Raw genomic sequence first — 6,346 nt, 5'->3', positions numbered from 1 at the left:
TTAATGAAATAGAAATATGAGAATTCATATTTTATTTCTTTAATCTTAATATTTTAATAGGTAGACTGAGTAACATGAGGCTAAAATAGTTTAAATTTATTTAAATCATATTTAAAAACCAGGAAGCTGCACTCTTTCGCTAATCTCAAAGTAGCTATTGCAGTACCCTTGTTTGCCGGTAGGTGCCCCCCAAGCACAAACATGAAACTTTTGTGTTCAAGGTAAGACCCTTTGCTTCATTCATTCTGGTATAAATGATTTTGCATAACTATATTCATATTTCATATTTTCTGAACTGATTAAAACTGATTAAAATTTAAAATGATCTTACTTCCACAATCTGCCATTTCTTCACTAAGAGGGGTGCCAAATAATGGACTAGATTTTTATATGATCTAATTTTACTATATTCTCAATGAAGCACAAAAGCCCCACTGTGTGTATGCAAAATGAAAGCATTCTGCTAAGCCCTTCAGGTGCCAAAACCCAACAATAAGTACTATCAAATAAAACTGACATTACTGGCAAATAGACACGAGAACAAAGAATGGGACAGCTTGCCACGACAGTAGCAGTCAACTACAGATTGCAGGCAGCATGGCTTTTTATTTGCCTAGCAGCAGGGGTTGATCTGTGAGCGGATGAATGTGTAAAAGTGCTTGAGTCATAGACCTGCTTTTCTGATCATCTTGCAGATTGCAGCATTATGACAAAAAGGATGGTGCAGTTTTCGTGTAGATGCAGCATGACCAACCAACGAGATCAAAGTGCTGGTGCAGTCATGTGTCATCATACAGTACTTAGGCCTGGGACACATGAGACGATTTTCACATTTTAACCTATTTTAAATCCATGTGAGACCATGACAAGGAGAGTTTCAACCTATTTTTAACATTATATCCTCCGAACGCACACAGAAGCCACACTGCAAGACCATAAGATTTAACAGTGACACAAAATCTCAGTTTTTTGTGATCAAACATGACTTCAGAGGAAAAATATGGAGGAAGGGATAGTTCTTGCATGCCGCATTATAATTCGTACTGTCGCCATAGTTTTATGAGTCGATGTTCTTTCTCAAAACTCTACTTTTGTGACATGTTTAGACTGTCATGTTTCAGCTATAAAGCATGTAACATACATTTTGGGATGCTTGCTCACTCTCATTGGCTATTCTGGGTATATGGTCGGAGGCAGCACGATCATAAATATACACTCACCTAAAGGATTATTAGGAACACCATACTAATACTGTTTTTGACCCCCTTTCGCCTTCAGAACTGCCTTAATTCTATGTGGCATTGATTCAACAAGGTGCTGAAAGCATTCTTTAGAAATGTTGGCCTATATTGTTATGATAGCATCTTGCTGTTGATGGAGATTTGTGGGATGCACATCCAGGGCACGAAGCTCCCGTTCCACCACATCCCAAAGATGCTCTATTGGGTTGAGATCTGGTGACTGTTGGGGCTATTTTAGTACCGTGAACTCATTGTCATTTTCAAGAAACCAATTTGAAATGATTCGAGCTTTGTGACATGGTGCATTATCCTGCTGGAAGTAGCCATCCGAGAATGGGTACATGGTGGTCATAAAGGGATGGACATGGTCAGAAACAATGCTCAGGTAGGCCGTGGCATTTAAACGATGCCCAATTGGCACTAAGGGGCCTAAAGTGTGCCAAGAAAACATCCCCCACACCATTACACCACCACCACCAGCCTGCACAGTGGTAACAAGGCATGATGTATCCATGTTGGCATTCTGTTTACGCCAAATTCTGACTCTAACATCTGAATGTCAACAGAAATTGAGACTCATCAGACCAGGCAACTTTTTCCCAGTCTTCAACTGTCCAATTTTGGTGACCTTGTGCAAATTGTAGCCCCTTTTTTTCTATTTGTAGTGGAGATTAGTGGTACCCGGTGGGGTCTTCTGCTGTTGTAGCCCATCCGCCTCAAGGTTGTGCGTGTTGTAGCTTCACAAATGCTTTGCTGCATACCTCGGTTGTTACGAGTGGTTATTTCAGTCAAAGTTGCTCTTCTATCAGCTTGAATCAGTCGGCACATTCTCCTTTGACCTCTAACATCAACAAGGCATTTTTTGCCCACAGGACTGCCGCATACTGGATGTTCTCCCCTTTTCACACCATTCTTTCTAAACCCTATGAAATGGTGGTGCATGAAAATCCCAGTAACTGAGCAGATTGTGAAATACTCAGACCGGCCCATCTGGCACCAACAACCATGCCACTCTCAAAATCGCTTAAATCACCTTTCTTTTCCATTCTGACATTCAGTTTGGAGTTCAGGAGATTGTCTTGGTCAGGACCACACCCTTAAATGCATTGAAGCAACTGCCATGTGATTGGTTGATTAGATACTTGCATTAATGAGAAATTGAACAGGTGTTCCTAATAATCCTTTAGGTGAGTGTATTTATGTATGATTTTAATGTAAGCTGTGCAATTTCATAGAATAAATCACGGCTGAAGGACGTTGTTAGGCATGACATGAAGTGCAGTCAGCGCAACCCCTTTAGCCATGACTTTTTCACGATACAGTATTAGCCTTGAGTATCTTATTGCTTTTTCAAAACGGTTACCACACAAATATCAAGGCAAAAATATATGTATCAACCCAACTTTAATGAAGTAAATCACTAAAAGCCTTTCTTCCGCTGGAAAAAATAGTCCATGGCCGAATGTTAACAGCAACGTTTCAAATATGTTTACATTTTCAAGGGTGCTGTGCAGTGATACACAGAATCAATAGGTGCAGCCGTCGTAAATAAAACACTAGCTATTGACCAATCAGAATCAAGGACCGGAACTAACTGCTTTTGTAAATAATAATACGTATAATAATGGCAATCTGGGGTCAAGGAGACTCTGAGCACTAAAATAATCATAATGACACCACACAATTCAGAATGTCTTGGAGTTCAAGACACACCCCCTCGATCGATCGCTGGGGCGTAAAAATCGGACCCAGATTTGTGTGTAAAGATGTCAAGTGTGTGGCCAGCGTTAGAGAATGTGCAAGGACTAAGGTTTGGGTCAGATGCAGAAAAACATTATCAAGATCCAATCTAATTTTGGCTTAAAGGTCTTATTGTCGTAGTTAGAGGGGAGGGATAGTAAAAGATTGGTCAATTTCATGTCTCTTAGATTAAAATGAGGCTGAATATGACAGGAAGCAGATAATGCAATTATCCGAGCTGCTACTTACAGGCAGTGTTGGGTGTAACGCGTTACAAAGTAACGCGTTACTGTAATAATATTACTTTTTTCAGTAACTAGTAGTGTAACGCATTACCCGTCTGAAAATGGTAATATTATTACAGTTTTCCCGAGCTAGTTACTTGCGTTACATTCGCCAGTAGCACCTTCATCACACAAAGGCACACAACACAGAGAACAAAAGGGAAGTGGAGGAGGGCGTGAATGGAACAGTGATTGGTCTAAGTTTGGCATGAGGTATCATTTACCATCACCGATTGGTCGACACCCGGCAGCCGGCAGCAGAGCGGCACACTCAAAGACAGATCGGGAAAATGGAAGCGTCAACAACGGCAAGCTTTTTTTCAGAGGAAGGTTCGCTAGTTTCGACGGGAGGAGATTCAGTCATTATTTTATTATGTTCAACGGAAGGAAAATAACTTCAAATGACGGTGAAGTGCACACTCTTTAATGTTTCTCCGAACGCTGTGCCCCACGTCCGGTAGCGGGTAAGGAAGCCAGCAGTAATTTTTATGTTGTATTAAAATGTGGTGTATTTACGGTGGGTTTTCTCGCCGTGGAGACCTTGATGAATGTGAGGTTATGCCACGGTCTCCCGGTACTCATTTCATTGTTTGTTTGTATGTAAACAGGGGTTGCGTGCAGGTTGTTTATCCCATCAATTTTGTATATCGATTTTACCGTAATTGACGAAGGCTGTGTCTTTAGCTTGAGTGATTTTAATGATATTTATTGAATTGATTGTGTATTTATTACTTTGCGGTGTTAAATTGATATATTTATATGTTTGGGTGTTGGATGAATTTGCTGTGCATTGCTGTGTATAGTGGGTGGGTAAATAATGTGCACTAACATCATGGTATCCCCCTGCTAAGAATACAGAACTCTTGGAAGTCTTAATCAGGAAATAATTTATTGTGAACCGTCATTATTTCATCAGCTGTCCATTTAAAGGTGTCCATCTAAAAATAATTGCAACCTGTTGTCATCCCTGTATTTTGAATGAGTAAATTGTTATCAAATTTAATCTAATAAAATTGTAACTTTTTATTGATTTGGGAGTTTTGTGTTTGGATGTTCTCTTTCAAACATTCGCTCGGTATCTCACTATGGGAAACGCCTCTGGCGTGACAGATCATGGAAGCACCAATCACACCACGTCTGTCGGTTGACAGACCAATCACGGCAGTGATGCTGGAGTCCCGCCTCCCCACCTTAAATATCACTGCCTTTGGTACCTTACTTCATTCTCGATCTCTTCCCCGTGAAGATCTTTTTTTTGGGAGCTATCCGTCAGCAGGCACCGTAGGAAATAGCTGTTTAACGGTTCTAAGACGAGCTGTCAAGGTACGTCGTTGAGCGCAGCTGTTCTTTCTTACGGGCGATTTTTCACTGTCACGGTGAATTCTTGCTGCGGTATTGGACATCGATTGTACTAAGTAACACGTTGTGGTGAACTTAGAATGGCTAGTACTTCAAAGGCTAGTGCTTCGGACGACGGGGCAAAAGCGGCGACCCCGCGTCCATGTGCGTGTGGATCGATGATCTCGGCCAGAGATTCTCACCCCTTATGCATCGTCTGCTTGGGGGTGAAACACGCGCAAGCGGCCCACGCTAACCCGGAATGCTGCCCGCACTGCTCTCGATTCCCGTCAAGGGTGCTAGAGCGAAGGGTGCGAGTAGCGGCCGCTAATAAAGGAGACCCCTGTCTTTCCCAGTCAGTCACGGGAGAGACTAAGAAGCCCCCGGAGCCTGACAACTGGGGCGACATGATGGATGAACTCTCCTCTGACCTACCTCCCCTTTTTGGGTCTCTGCCAGACGATGGAGAAGAGGAGGACGATTACGACGATGAAACGATCGCTCGCTTGTTAGAGGAGGGTGAAGAGGATGAGGATGATGCCATCCTCCCACCGAATCCTTCCCGACCGGACAGCGCGTTAAGCGAAGGGTCCCCCCCCCCAGCCCAAGCGGAGTTCGACCTGCTCGAAGTATGTCGAAGAGCGGCGGAGAAACTTAGTATTGACTGGCCGTCTCAACAGACAGAGCAGGGAGCAGAAAGGGACCTTTATGACGGGAAAAGGCTACCGTCGCGAGCCCCGGCGGCGAAGCAACTTATTCCAGCGGTCCCGGCATGCATCTCGGAAATGAAACGATTCTGGGATAAACCATTCTCTCACAGGGTCCCTGTTAAAGGGTTTTCGAGGTTGGATGTCGGGAATATGGAGGAGTTAGGATTATCAAACCCCCCTCCCGTGGAGCCGTCGGTGGCGAATCATTTAAATCCCAGCCGCAGAGCGGCTCTGTCCTCGGCTTCAACCTCTCTACCGGGTCGTACTGAGCGCCTAACAGCCTCAGTTTTTCAGAAGATCTACCGTTCCTCAGCCCTGGCGGTGCGGGCTCTTAATGCCACTTCTCTTATCACTGCTTATCAGGCAGAACTCATGGAGGAGTTAGGAAAGCAGATGGACGCCGGCACTGTTAACCCGGGTCTCTGGGAGGAGGTGTGTGTTATTTCAGATCTTAATCTGAGAACGTCTCGGGGCGCAGTCCAGAGCTGTGGCCGTAGCATGGGCCTGGCGGTGGCAGGGGAGCGAGCTCTTTGGCTGGGACTGTCGGGACTGTCAGATAGAGAAAAGCTGGACTTCCTGGACGCCCCGGTTGAGCCCAAAGCCCTCTTCGGAGCTTCGGTCGCGGCTATGAGGCAGCGGTGTGACTTAAAGAAACAGGAGGGGGAAGCTTTTCAAACATGCCTTCCCCGGAGGCATACCGCTAGGGCCCCTCCGCCGGCTAGACCCAGTTTTGATGCCCCTCACCGGGGTGGCCAGGTAGCATTTAGAGGTCACAGCCATAGACCTGCACAGCCTCAACAGGCAGAACCGCAGTCAAAGCCCGCTCCGCCGAGAGGAAAACCGTCTTATGCAGCGGCTGCGGCTAGACACCGGCCGGCTAACCCTCAGGGCGGCAAGAAACGACGGGCAACCTAACATTTCCCGCACAGGACGACGGGATGAACGGCAGCACTCACGGAGTCTCTGTCACGTTCCTCCCTTCAGAAAGGTTATTTTCTCCCCCTCCCACCAAGAGAAGGTGTGGGAATCGGGA

Source organism: Misgurnus anguillicaudatus, chromosome 13, assembly GCF_027580225.2.
Source record: "Misgurnus anguillicaudatus chromosome 13, ASM2758022v2, whole genome shotgun sequence".
Lineage (NCBI taxonomy): Eukaryota > Metazoa > Chordata > Actinopteri > Cypriniformes > Cobitidae > Misgurnus > Misgurnus anguillicaudatus.
Note: the sequence above shows the minus strand (reverse complement) of the source record.